The sequence below is a fragment of the Bos mutus genome, chromosome 19 (genome assembly GCF_027580195.1).
Source record: "Bos mutus isolate GX-2022 chromosome 19, NWIPB_WYAK_1.1, whole genome shotgun sequence".
Classification (NCBI taxonomy): Eukaryota; Metazoa; Chordata; class Mammalia; order Artiodactyla; family Bovidae; genus Bos; species Bos mutus.
The window spans coordinates 4,696,527-4,709,133 of record NC_091635.1 but is presented as its reverse complement, the minus strand read 5'-3'; the positions used below and the strand labels follow the sequence as shown (position 1 = coordinate 4,709,133).

The following is a 12,607-nucleotide window of genomic DNA, read 5'->3' as shown; positions in this document are numbered from 1 at the left end:
TCCACTCCTGGAGTTTCTCTTAAAGCCGCAATCGGGCAGTTGTCCTCATCCCTCTGATTTCTCGGATACGCTTGAAAATCCTTTTCATTACCGACTCCGCGGACCAGCCGACCCGTGACAGCGCCAAGCCTTTATTCCCGTTCCCGGCCGTCCGCATTCCGTGAAACCAAGGACGCTCAGTGGTTTCCTCCCCTGAGTCAGAGCAGGGAGATTTCTGACTTGTGGGTCTCTGCTGGGTCTCCGCACCCCTCCCCTCCTCACTGCTGGCGGGTCTCTGGGTTCTATTTAAGTGTTTCTGAGTCATGGAGAGCTGATCCCTGCCCCTCCCAAATGGCAGAGAGATTTTGGGGCTTATGACTGAGTACCCAGAGCTCCAGGGAGTCTCTGAACAGCTTTGGCGGTGGTGGTGGGGGTGCTTCCTCTTTGACTGAGCAGCCCTCCCACCATCCCTGGTGCTCCTCCCCAGTTTCAGCAACCACCACGTTCCCCAGGAGGTGACTGACAGAGCCCCCTTCAGCCCAAGGAGTCCCTCCCCAATTTGGGAGGGTCTCATTGCTAGAGTTGGACCTAAGCACTGACCCAAAGTTTGCAGAGAAAACCATGGCACAAGGATGCTTCCTGGCAGGCGAGCTGCTCAGAAGGCCCAGGTACCTTCCCCCTCCCCCAAACTTCTTCCTGGGACGTTTATTTGAATCCCACCAGGGAGGTGGCTACTTTGGGGTATTTATTTGTTTAAACATGGGTGGCTCCTCCAGAGGAAGGTGTCAGGTTTCAAGGTTGGAGAAAGGGTTGCAAACAGAAAGTGGGTGGTCTGGAGGAGAAGCAGGCCAGGGTGGGGGTCCCAGAGCCCAGCCTTTCTAGGTTTGTAGGTGAAACTGCTGAGCTGCTGTGGCCTCTTTCCAGCCCCAGTGATCTTCATCTGTAAGACTTGGGGAGGGGCATGTGTTCTGACTCGGGGACAGCCTTTTTGTAGATTGTTGAAAAGAGCATTTGGAAATCATGATGATTTAGGGGCAGTCCCTCCTATTAATTTATCCTGAGGGTTTTGATGACTTATCTGAGTGCCTGGGGAGGAGCGGGAGGCTGCAGGCTGAACTGGTTCTAACTGCAGCCCCACCTCCAGGATTCTGAAAGATTCGAAAGAACCAGGGCACTTGTGGAACGGCAGATGTTATGTTGTTATGTGCTCAGTTGCTCAGTCGAGTCTGACTCTTTGTGACCCCATGGACAGCAGCCCGACAGGCTCCTCTGTCCATGGGGATTCTCCAGGCAAGGACACTGGAGTGGGTTGCCATGCCCTCCTCTAGGGGATCTTCCCAACTCAGGGATCGAACCCGCATCTCCTGTGCCTCCTGCATTGCAGGCAGATTCTTTACCCGCTGAGCCAACAAGGGGAATGGCAGAGCCTCTTGCCTAAAATCTCTTGAGTTTGACCAGAATGACCAGCCCTGCTTTGTGTCCCAGGGCCAGCCTCCCTTTCGGATTAAACTGGCAGAAACGTATCTCTGATGAGTTTGGGGGGTTCCTATCAGCCCTGAACAACAGAGTTTGGAGTTTTGTATTCTGCAAGTAACAGTCAAAGAAAACAAAGCCGAGATGGAAGGAAACCCAGAGGTGCGTGAGATCGCTGCTCTCCGGTCCACGGCTCTCCCAAACCTGGAAGTGACACGAGGTAGCGTCTTATCTCTGAGCCTCTCCCACAGCTTCTCTGCTAGGAACTGCAAAGCGCAGGAGAAGCCCGCTGCCACTATGCACAAACTCACTGCAGAAAAGAGGTGGGGTTTCGCCTGGGGGGAAGCACCGGTGAGGTTTTGGAGACACAGGTCTGTCCAGTGAATGACATGGTTACATACAAGAGATCCAGTAGAGATAATAGAGAGTGGCTGCCTTCTGCTGTTCTAACAAGGGGAAGAGGAGACGGAATTCACAGGGCCATGCGGAATTATGGCTTCCCCGGTGGCTCAGACGGAAAAGAATCTGCCTGCAGTGCCGGAGACCCAGGCTCAATTCCTGGGTTGGGGAGATCTCCTGGAGAAGGGAATGGCAACCCACTCTAGTGTTCTTGCCTGCTGCAAAGAGGGAGGATTTTGCCTGGTGGGGAAAGCACCAGGGAATCCCATGGACAGAGGAGCCTGGCGGGCTACAGTCCATGCGCTTAGGTCAAACAACAGAAATTATCTCTAATACTGCAAGTGATGGCACCCAAAGAGGCTGAAACATCCCCTTTTTTTTAACATTTGAAGGGATAAAAATGCTATTTACCAAGTCTTTCTGAACAGAGAAAAAGACTGTCCCTAGATGAATAGCCTTATTAAGGAAACCTTGTTTGGAATTAGTGATATAATGTGCATTCTGAAATATTTAAGGCTGAAGGGGCCTGAGGCCTGCATTTTACCTTGTTGTTCAGTCGCTTCACTCGTGTCCGACTCTTTGCAACCCCATGGACTGTAGCCCACCAGGCTCCTATGTCTATGGGATTCTCCCAGGCAAGAATACTGGAGCAGGTAGTCACTTCCTCCTCCAGGGATCTTCCTGACCCAAGGATTGAGCACAGGTGTCCTGTATTGGCAGGCGGGTTCTTTACCAGTGAACCACCAGGGAAGCCCATTTTACCTTGACATGTGTTTAAAAGATAAGATGGGTTGATGGATGGATAAATGCATAGATATGTGATGAAACATAGTGGAACCCTGACAATCACAGTGTCTAGGTGGGTATGTGGAAGACTTTCAAGTAAAATATTGGGGGAAAGCACCAAACCCTGGGCCACCCATGGTGATGCAGACTCAGTGAGTTGCCGATGAGGTCTAGGAATGTTTTGAGCTTTTCGAGAGATTCTGACAATGAGCCAGGTTTGTTGGGGCCCCCATGGAAGGGATTGGTTTTCCTCAAACTTGGATGCACGCCAGAATCCCCTGGAGATTCTGCCAAAATGCCGAGTCTGATCCAGCAGGTCTGGGGGTGGGGGCCTAAGCATCTGCATTTCTTACGGGCTCCCAGGTGATGCTGATTCTGGCCGTGCGTGGACCACATCTGGGCAGAAAGGACGAGCAGGCTCACCCGGGATCTTTGCTTCTGAGTAGTCTGGTGGGGCTCAGCATGGGCTTCACTCTGGAGTCGTCTGGGGAGCTTTAACATAAACTGATGCCTGGGTGCGGAGTCTCACGCCCAGAGATTCTGGTTTAGTTGGCTGGGCAGCAGCATGGGCAGTGACATGTAAAGGCTCCTTAGATGATTCTAATGTGCAGCCGCTGGTTTCACGTCACGAAGGGACGCCATGGAATATTAAATTTCAGGAAATGAACTTTTGCACAGAAGGATGCTGTGATGACACCCACGTGTGCAGAGGTTTTTCCAACCGTGAAAGACTTCGAACCCAGCCATCCCCTTTCCATCATAATGAGAATGACTGACAGCCAGCGGTGAGCATCGGGTGATTTTTGCTGTTCATGTCATCATCACAGTACCAACGAGGCAGGCATTGATATCCTACTTTATTTACTTAATTTTTTAAAAGAATTTTTTTAATGTGGACTATTTTCAAAGTCTTTATTGAATTCGTGACAGTGTTGCTTCTGTTTCTTTTTTTTTAATGTTTTGGTTTTATTGACCCCAAGGCATGTGAAATTTTAGCTCCCCAACCAGGGATCGATGGAGAAGGCAATGGCACCCCACTCCAGTTCTCTTGCCTGGAAAATCCCATGGACGGAAGAGCCAGGTAGGCTGCAGTTTATGGGATCGCTCAGAGTCGGACACGACTGAGCGACTTCACTTTCACTTTTCACTTTCATGCATTGGAGAAGGAAATGGCAACCCACTCCAGTGTTCTTGCCTGGAGAATCCAAGGGACAGGGAAGCCTGGTGGGCTGCCGTCTATGGGTCGCACAGAGTCAGACACGACTGAAGCTACTTAGCAGCAGCAGCAGATCAGGGATCAAATCTGCAGTCTCCTGTATTGGAAGGCAAAGTGTCAACTACTGGACCCCTAGGGAAGTCCCGGTATCCTATTTTACAGATGGGGATATCAAGTTTGATTGAGTTCAGTGACTGGCCCAAGGTAGCTCAGCTAATACGGTAAGTCTTGGGCAGACATATGAACCAGGTCTGCCTGACTTCAAAGGTCATACTCCTCAACAGTCATGTCACTCTGTGGTCCTCGTGATCTGTGCCAAGAAGCTGGTAAGCTGTAGCCCATGGGTGTGCCACATCTGGCCAGCTGCCTGTCTTTATAAATAAAGTTTTATTGGAAAACAGCCCTGCGCCTTCATCTGTGGATCGTCTGCATCGGCTTTTACACTGTCACGGCGGAGTTCAGCGTTTGCAGCAGAGACCCTGAGGCCTACAGAGCCGAAACTGTTTACTCTCCCGTCCTTGACAAGGAAGAGTTGAATGACCTTCGATGGATTGATGAGGCAGCTAGCACAGAGCTGGGACACAGTCCTGGCTGTGATCTGAGCAGAAGGACTAGCCCATGGAGGATGAACTTCAACTCATGGTCCCTGTAGCTCCCTTTCTCTGCTTTTTTTTTTTTTTAATGTCTTTATTTATTTTTGGTTGCACTGGGTCTTTGTTGCTGTGCTTTCTCTGCTTGTGGTGGGGGGTCTTCTCTTCATTGCGGTGCATGGGCGTCTTGTTGCAATGACCTCTTGTTTCGAAGCATGGGCCCTAGGGTGCTTGGACTTCAGTGGCTACAGTGCATAGACTCAGTCACTGCGACTCGTGGGCTCTCGAGCACAGGCTCTAAGGGTTGTGGTGCCCGGGCTTAGTTATTCTGCAAAATGTGGGATCCTCCTGGATCAGGGATCGAACCCGTGTCTCCTTCATTGACAGGCGGATTCTTTACCACTGAGCCACCGGGGAGGGCCCCTGCATTTACTGCACGACCTGCATTTTACTGCAAGGGTTACAACTTGCTTCCTTGGAGCAGATTTTGATGCCAAAATTTCTGATCTGCTTTCTTCAGAGCGGGCGGTTTTACTCCCAAAGCTACGGCTGTCACAGGGCTCTCTGCAGGCAGAGTGGGGCGAGGGAGGCCAGCCGGCAGCTACCTTCCCCTGCAACACCCTGGGAGGCTTTCGTGGAAAAGCCCAGAGCCCCCTTGCTCCTGAGGGCCAGAGGAGGCTTCAGTCCCATCCTGCCAGCCAGCCATCCACCCAGAAGCCCTTTCAAGCAGCGAGGAAGGAAGAGAAGGGAAATGCCAATCAATCCATCAAAACCCCTCCCTCCAGTGGCTTCCAGGCCTGAGCATCCTTGACCCCGGGGGCCCAGGGCCAGGCAAGCAGGGGAAGTGCATTTGGTAATGATTCTAGATTTCCTGTTTGGTTCCTGTCGGGGGCTGAGATATGCATGCTCCTAGCATATATGTAATCACAAGCATTCTTTCTTTTCTCCCAGGTTTTTTTTTTCTCTTTACTATTTTTCTTCCTCTGGCGCTCCTTTGCATTTTTTTCATTGTTCATTGGTATAAGGAGGGCCTCCTTTGGGAAAATTGGTGGAAAAGGAGAGGTGAGGGGCAGGAAGAGGGCAGGATACCCTGCCTGGATTCCTGGGGGCGTTGGCCTGGGTACCGTATACACTGTGTCTGCCCTGGGACAGACACAGTGGGAAAGCTGAAAAGAATCTGTTGAGGTTTGCAAACGTTTTGTGGTGGTAGTTTAGTTGCTAAGTCATGTCCGACTCTTGCGACTCCATGGACCGTAGCCGGCCAGGCTTCTCTGTCCATGGGATTCTCCAGGCAAGAATACTGGAGCGGGTTGCCATTTCCTCCTCCAGGGGATCTTCCCAACCCAGGGATTGAACCCAGGTCTGCGTTGCAAGCAGATTCTTCACCACCTGAGCTACAAGGGAAGCCCTACACAAACATTTATTTAGTGCTCGTTGTTGTACATGGGACTGGGGCTTCCTTGTTGGCTCAGCCGGTGACGAATCCGCCTGCCAATGCAGGAGACACAGGAGACACGGGTTCAATCCCTGGATCAGGAAGATCCCTTGGAAGAAGTGGCAACCCACTCCAGTATTTCTGCCTCAGAAATCTCAAGGACAGAGGAGCCTGGCAGGCTACAGTCCATGAAGTCACAAAGAGTCGGACATAATTGAGCGACTAAGCAGTTTGGTGTGCATGGGATCCTAAGACACACAGAGAAGTCGCCTCTTATCCTGTAAGAGCTCAGAGATGAGAAGGAGAGGGAGGAAAGGGAGAGTTCAAAGCGGTTTGATGATCAGGATGGCAGTATGTAGGACGGGGACTTCCCTGGTGTCCGGTGGTTAAGACTCCAGCTTCCAGTGCAGGAGACGCAGGTTTGATCCCTGGTCTGGGAGCTGATAATCCCTTGTGTCTCGAGGCCAAAAAAGTCAAAAACAGAAACAATACTGTGGCAAATTCAATAAAGACTTTAAAAATGGTCCACATCAAGGAAATCTTGAAACAGAGGTAGGGTGGAGATGGTGCTGTATGGGGAGGGGTCGTGGATCCTTCAGCTCAATTCTCTTTTCCAAACAAGACTGAGCCTTAGTCTCAGAGATGGGGGCACGATGTGCCTCTCACCAGATACCAGTCAGAACTAATAGAACCCAGCATCATTGCCGAGCCCTTGGCACCACTGCTGGGTGTTACAGGGCAGGTGGACGATTTGCTGCTCCCCCGTGTACCAGCCTTAGTCCACGGGGCTGGGGGGCTAGAATCATGGGGAGAACGGGGCTCTGGGGACCTCAGAGGTGATCGCCCTTCTTTCCATTAAATCAGGACTCTGGTCGCTCCATCAGGGGGAAAGGCGAGTTCTCCCTTTCCAGCACCTCCTGACGTCCTCCCTGCTGGCAGTCCCGGCCCTGGCTTTGGCCTCACCTTGAAGGGGACAGGATGTGTTTTCAGCTGGGCCCCTTTTCCTCCGCATCTTGGCCGGACGTGAGTGCAGCTCAGGAGCACAGTTGTGGCCACAGGGCTTCGGGGGCCCCTGAGCGCACCAGGCGGACAGAGAGGAGGCGGGGATGAGGGGTCCTCGGTGCTGCCCGAGTGGCCCAGTTGGCCCCTGCCGCTGGAGCGCTGGGCCGGGTGCTGGTTTTGGTGGCCCCGGGAGTGGCCGGCAGCCAGGACTGCAGCATGGCCTGCCCTGCAGGAACCCCCGCCCCTTCTGCAAACCCCTCACAGGGCTGAGCTGCCGGTACTAGTGAGCCGGGCCTCTGGGTTGTCAAGGTGGGCGTGGGCAGGGAGGGGATCGGGACCCCTGTGTCCTCTTCCCTCACCCACCGTTTCCCTTCTTCCCCCTCTTCCCCATTGTTCCAAGAGCTAAGTGGCAAAAAAAAAAAAAAAAAAAAAAAACCCGCGGGCAGTATGGCCTGATATGGGCGCTTTCGATTTGCGTGGGAACTCCCCACCTGGTGTCCTTGTGGAGTTGCTAAAACCTGGGCATCCTCTGAACTCCCTGAACTGAGGGGAGGGCAGAAAAATAAACAGAGCGCTCTCGAGATGAAACACTAGCGCCAGCTAAGAACTCCCACCCGCTGGAGAGGGCTCCCGGGAGCCTTTTGAACACCCATCTCCCCGGGATCCTGACAGCACTTTCCCAGACGAAGGGCTGGCGGCTGTCAGTGCACAAGGAGCCCGGTACAGCTGTGCCCAGCTTCGCCCTAGCAAGAGGGCAGCGATGCTGGCTGCAAAAGAATCTTCCAGAAGTGCCAGGGGTTCTCCCAGAGATAGAAGCCTCTCAGCAAGTAAGCGGACTGCTCATCGCTTTCTAATCCACCAGTTTAGTCTCTCTGAATTTTCCATCTAGAGTCCTCTTCCCGGCCCCAACCCTGCAGAGAGAGGAATGCTGCCTTTTATCATTTTGCCAGGTGAACATTCCTTTCGAAATATAATAATTACCTCCTAATGCATCTCCTTGGAAAATGCATATGCATATATGTACATATACATTTGTGGATGTGCATATACATACTTTTGTGTTCATATAAACAGTGTATAAAGAATTTTAAACCGAGCGAAGACCCAACATACAAATAGTACCAGGGCCCCTAAGACACACGCCTTGTGCATGGAAGGGTGAATAGTCCTCCAGTTTGCTGGGGACTGTCTTGATTTTAAAATGGAAAATTCTGTGTCCCCAGAGGCCCCTGTTGTTGCTGCTCAGTCGCTCAGTTGTGTCCGGCTCTTTGCGACCCCATGGACTGTAGCCCACCAGGCTCCTCTGTCCATGGGATTCTCCAGGCAAGAATACTGGAGTGGGTTGCCATTTCCTTCTCCAGGGGATCTTCCTGACCCAGGGATCGAACTCTCGGATTCTTTTCCGCTAAGCCACTTGGGAAGCCCCTCCACAGATCCCCCAAGAGTGGGGCAAATTGGGAAGGCTGATTGTGACAGAGCCAGGCATTCGGAGTCCATTATTGCAAATCCTCATGAAGACACCGTCAATTAGATATTGTTTTTGCAGAGAAGGAGAGTGAGCTGGAGATGCTGATGGAATTGCCAAGTTCACGCCCCAAGTCTCTGGCTGAGGTCAACGCTGTGCCGTGCGTTTTATGCAGGAGCGTCATGGATGGTATGGATACAAACGTGAGGATGGGAGTGATGGTCAGGGTCTCCTTCGCGAGGGAAGGAGGGGCCGGGGAGGACTGTGCTCTGAGAGGGGGTCTCCTGCCTGTTGCTTCGGCAGCTTGAGAGTCTCCGGCCTAAGTGCCTGAGGAGGACGAGCACCGACCTGGAGCAGGTCACCCTTCAAGATGGAAGGGTACCACCTCCCTGCGCCCGAAGCCCCTCTGCCTGGACTAGTGTTGTTAGCCGTTTCCCTGTGGCCCGAGTCCACCTGGAGAGCATCACAGGAAGGAGGCCAGAGAGGATGAGGATTTGCTGACTCTGTCCCCATCACCCCACCACCCCATCTCCCCATCTCCCCATCACCCCATCATCCCATCTCCCCATCTCCCCACCACCCCATCACCCCGTCTCCCCATCATCCCATCTCCCCATCTTCCCATCACCCCACCTCCCCATCACCCCGTCTCCCCATCTCCCCATCATCCCATCTCCCCATCTCCCCACCACCCCATCACCCCATCTCCCCACCACCCCATCATCCCACCTCCCCACCACCCGGTCTTCCCGCCACCCCATCACCCCATCTCCCCACCACCCCATCACCCCGTCTCCCCATCACCCCGTCTCCCCATCTCCCCATCACCCCATCACCCCACCTCCCCATCACCCCGTCTCCCCACCTCCCCATCACCCCGTCTCCCCACCACCCCATCATCCCACCTCCCATCACCCCGTCTCCCCATCACCCCATCTCCCCACCACCCCATCACCCCACCTCCCCATCACCCCGTCTCTCCATCTCCCCATCTTCCCATCTCCCCATCTCCCCACCACCCATCACCCCATCTCCCCATCACCGCATCTCCCCACCTCCCCATCACCCCGTCTCCCCATCTCCCCAGCCCAGCCTTCCTCTTCTCTCCCTCAGAGGTGTCCATGCAGCCTCTCCTTCCTGTGGGCCTCCCCCAGGAGACCAGCGGAGAGCTAATTACTGTTTTCTCTTCTCCAGGCCCTGTGGCTCTGCCAGACGAGGCTCCCCTTCTGTCAGGCCCACGATCCTCCGCGGGGACCTGGAGGTGGCCCAGGCACGTATCTCCGTCTCCCTAGTTACCGCGGGCCCCCATCCAGGACACTCCCACCCGCCTCGTCGCTCCAATGCCTCCGCTGCTCACCTGTGCTTCCGGTTTCAGGTTCGAGAGCAAGGGGGGCGGGTTTTCCACGGCACTCCTAATCGCCGGCTTTGAGCTGATAGGGACCCAGGCCAGGTCATTCCGCCACCCACAGGGCCCTGAGAGCCGGGGGCAACTCTTGGGAGTTTCCTGGTTTCGAAAGAAATCAGATTGAGGCCCCGGGCGTGGACTTCCTGGAGAACGGTGGTCCAGGCGATAAGCGGCGGTTCCAGAGAACAGGAAAGGCCGCAGAAGTCAGCCTGGGGATAATTTCCGGGGGCTGGGGCATCGCATTCTGAGGGGAAGCGTAGAGCCGGCCCGCGCAGCTGGGTAGGGCTCCCCGGCACCCCTGCCCCAGCCGTCTCTCCCGGCATCGCGTTCCCATTGAAATAATCACAGGGTAGGCCCGGCGGGCTGCGTCGCCATGGCAACCGCTCTAATTTCTTTTAATCCCAGTGTTCCTTCCTAAAGGGACCTCCCCCAGCCCCTACTCCCGCCCCCCCCCCCCCCCGCAACGTGTTTTAATTGTAATAACTCCTGGGTTTTCGGGAGGTAATGACCGTGTGTGGGGGAGCCAGCCTTGGCGGGGCTCCATGCACAGCGCTGCCCGCCCAGCGGCGCCAGGCGGCCCTCCGCCTCCCAGCAGGAGTCCTGCAGGAGCCCAGGGCAGGCTTGGGCAGGGTCTGCCAAGGGGGTCTGTGGCCTCCGCGCTAATGAACACGAGCCAGGGAGCCTCGGCCCTGCGGGGTTGGGTCCTGAGGACGTTCTAGGCCAACGCCTCCCCTCACCCCACACCTGCACACTCCGATCACACCTGGAAGGAAATCCACAGACCCTGTCTCCATCCCGGGCCCAGTCAGCCACGCTGCTTCTGGGATGTGACCTTGAATGTGTGTTCAAAACCCCTGTGGTCTCGTTATGGCGCAGTTTCCAATCCAAGTCTTGGGGAAGCCAGAAGTCTCATGTCTCCAGCTGCCTCCCAGGGGGGACACCCACGCCGCCCACACTTTGAATAGCAGGAGTCCGGGACACCCCTGTCCAGCAGAACTGCAGAGATGGAAATACCCTGTATTTACACTGCCCAGGATATTAACGAGCCGTTATCCACAGGAGGTCGTGGAGTAGTTGAAAGGCGGCTATGTGACTGAGGAAGGGAATTTTAAATTTTATCCAAAGTTCCTTGGATTCAATGTAAACCACCGCATGGAGGCTGGGGGACACGAGATAAGATTGGAGTCCGCAGAGTGTTCTGCTGGTCATTGAGAGTCCAGACCCCGGGGCAGCCTCCTGGCCCTCCCACAGCCGGAGTCTTTCCATCCGAAGCCAGGTGCACAGTCCAGATCTATGCGTTTCCCTTCAGGATGGGACACAGCAGCCCAGGAAATTCTCCTGAGACTGATTCCTGCCGGCTTCCCTGTTCTCTGGAATGACTGCTCATCCCGTGCTGGGGACCATCTCCTTTGTCTTCTCCAGGCCGTGTTCCTTGCTCAAGATGGATTGCTGGCTGGAAAATGAGCAGATCTGATGGCAGGGCTTAGAAATAAGAACCCAAGTTCCGCCCAAAGCCTAAGACATCTATCTGCACACGCCCAGCTTCTCTGGGAAGCCAGTTATGTATCGGCACAAGGCTGAGGTGCCCGGGGCCACTGTGGACTCTCCGATGCTGTCTGCAACTGGTCTCTCCATCCTAATCACAGGGAAGACAGTTTAGGAGGTGACGCAATACTGCTGTAGCAGCCCTTGGACAACTTGCCTTCTTCCAAAACCCTCCTGGGCCAAGCTTTCCCGTTCGCACGCTGAAATATTAGATGTTCAGCTGGGAGTCCAACAGCAAAATATTTCTGAAATTGTGCGTGTGTGTGTGTGTTTCTTTCTTTCTTTTTTTTTCTTCTAATTTAATGTGCCAGACAAGCCTCCTGGTAATTAAAACCAGAAACAAGGACCAGACTTAGACAGAGATTTGAAGGCTGTAAAATTCTAGGACAGGTTTATGTAAAGCAATTAAAAAGGGAGTTAAAAATTGTTAAAAAATTAAACACTAATTACTTTTTTTTCTCCTCTCATTTCTGCTGAGCTGTTTTGGCCGTGGAGCTCGAAGAAAGATATAAAAAGGAGAAAGTTTTGCCTCGTTGCTGTAAATCATGTTCAGCAAATGCGCCTCTGCAGTTTGCAGCCGAACCCATCTGCTGTCAATTAACCTAAATCATGCCTTTTCAATTAAACTGGCTTAGGGAAGTCTGGTAGCAAAACGGGTGTGTGTGTGTGTGTGTGTGTGTGTGTGGTGGTGGTGGTGGAGGATGGGAGAAAGGTGATGTCTGATTTCAGACTGCGAGGTGGAAACATCTTTTAAAAGGTGTGATCCCGTTTTAGTGTTTTCCATATAAAATGAGGTATTATTTGCAGTGCTGTGGAGGGTGTCGTGAGAGGGGGAGGTGGAAGGGAGGGGGTGAGTCTTGAGAGTTGGAAATAAATGAATTCTTGCAAGCCCCAGAGCCAGGGCCAAGCAGACTAGAGGTGAAAATAGCTCGGGGACCACGGCGTCTGAGGCCGGTAAGCAGGAGCAGGGAAACTGTGGCCCTTGGGTGCCCAGAGGAAGGCTTCCTCCGGTATGCATGCGTGCTCGCTCGCTCAGTGATGTCCGACTCTTTGGGACCCCATGGACTGCAGCCCGCCAGGCTCCTCTGTCCATGGGATTCTCCAGGCAAGAGAACTGGAGCAGGTTGCCATTTCCTCCTCCAGGGGATCTTCCCGACTCAGAGATTGAACCTGAGTCTCCTGTGTTGGCAGGAGGATTCTTTACCACTGAGCCACCTGGGAAGCTTGGCATGACAGTCAGTTAAATACTGGATGGGGTGGTCACAGCAGCGCAATCTGGCAGAAGCCCACCAGAAGGAGGAAGGAGAAGAAG

At 53.7% G+C, this 12,607-nt stretch overlaps 1 long non-coding RNA gene across 1 annotated transcript; it reads left to right on the top strand.

Annotated features, from left to right (window-relative positions):
- The first annotated feature begins 428 nt into the window (after nucleotides 1–428).
- LOC138983967 (uncharacterized) lies at nucleotides 429–11,636 on the top strand. Its single transcript, XR_011461328.1, has 3 exons — nucleotides 429–647; nucleotides 8,427–8,534; nucleotides 9,540–11,636. It is a non-coding gene; the product is annotated as an uncharacterized lncRNA (long non-coding RNA).
- Nucleotides 11,637–12,607: the final 971 nt, after the last annotated feature.